Here is a 1747-nt window from a genome sequence, read left to right as displayed (position 1 = left end):
CTATCAAAGTGTATGCAACCCCGCATACACTCCCACAGGAATGGCATTAATGCGTAAGACGGGTTGCATACTTCTTGGTAAGTCCCACAATGTTCACCCTGTTTATGGATTTTTTTTAAATCTTCTAAAATATCTTGAAATATTTTTGAATTTAGTTTATATCTTGTTTAATCAAATAAAATATTCAATAATAATTTGTAACATTTCTAAAATCTAAAATCTTGGTACATATATTATTATAAGCGTAACAATATTTTTTATAGAATGGATCACAAAAATTTGCAGACGTGTCTGCACAGTTTTCGGTTATATTTCAGATTTTTTTTAAATACTTCCAGCTAGGTTAACCGAGAGGCTTGAGGCGTTAAGAATTAGGAATGCGAAACTTATAGGTTTCGAACCCGCGGCGAATCAAGATTTTTGTAGCGTGCGTTTGTAAATATGGTTGCGATTCTGTAATATTAAATAATTGTGTACTTAAACATGTAAAAAGATATAAGATTATAATAGTAATAATATAATAATACAAAAGACGTCACATCGACCTTTGAATTTTATAGAACTTTGTAACACATTTCATTGCATAGTTCAACGCAATGTAAAACAAAGACGATTTTAACTTTTATCAAGCTACCCATCGTATCCTCTGCTATAGGATTAGTTCTATAAAATTTAATGGATATTTTTTCCGTGCTTATCAAAGGATAAGTAAGAATAATAGACAACTCAAAAGTAAAAATAGATCTATAAATGTAAGCGTTTTGACGAAAAATATCAATTTCGACAAAAAAATCCATTTAAAAATATGAAATTTAGAACACATCTTTCAAACTTTTTTACACGTTATTGTACATATACAAAGTAACTTATTTTGCAGATCGACCACTTATTTTTCGCAAACTCACAAATTACGGGAATATCTCTTTGCAAATTTATTCTACTTTTTTGTAACGTAATAAATAAAGAACGGGAGATCATTTTTTGCTAGGTTTTCTAATATTATGTTTAAGATATAGCCCATTTGAGTGTGAGTAGGTAATATCATAAGAAGTTTATAAGAAAAAATATTAGATTTTTCTAACAAAATGCGCTTTACTTTTTAGGCACATAATTGTGATTCCGGGACGTCCTACGGACACCGCAATACACCAAAATGAGTATAAAATTTGATCCTCTCCTAATGCACGCAGTTTTCACACACTGTGAACAATTTTTGAGGCTATTTTCGCCAAGAGACCCGGGAATTAATATACACTACAATTCGTGAAGTTCCCCGCCTCTGCCTTGGGGAAAATTCCCAAAAATAATCTGTGTGATATGACAAAATAAATGTTTGAATGTTACTTGTTATATCTTTTTATAAGAGCTTCTTTAATGAGTGTGAGCTTTTTCATATTTCACGGAGGCTGTCTCTAAATTTTAATGAAATACGGCCATTATGAGATATCTGAACGGAAATAGCAGATGAAAAATTGAAAAATAATGTGATAGTTTGCTTAACAGTCAGCAGAGCTATTTTTTTGTGATTTTTGATATTTTCTCACGTTACTGGAACGTTTTTGAACGCCAAAAAAAATTCTTTCGTCGATCCTATTGTAATTGCAACTCTAGTTGCGACACTCCTATATTATGTTGCGTGTATATATACTGGTTGGACACGCTGGGGCTTACCAAAAAGTATGCAACCCGTCTTACACGCTAATGCCATTCTTATAGGAGTGTGTGCAGGGTTGCATACATTTTGGTT

The sequence above is a fragment of the Belonocnema kinseyi genome, chromosome 8, assembly GCF_010883055.1.
Source record: "Belonocnema kinseyi isolate 2016_QV_RU_SX_M_011 chromosome 8, B_treatae_v1, whole genome shotgun sequence".
NCBI lineage: Eukaryota > Metazoa > Arthropoda > Insecta > Hymenoptera > Cynipidae > Belonocnema > Belonocnema kinseyi.
The sequence above is the reverse complement of the archived record's forward strand: the minus strand, read 5'-3'. Positions refer to the sequence as shown.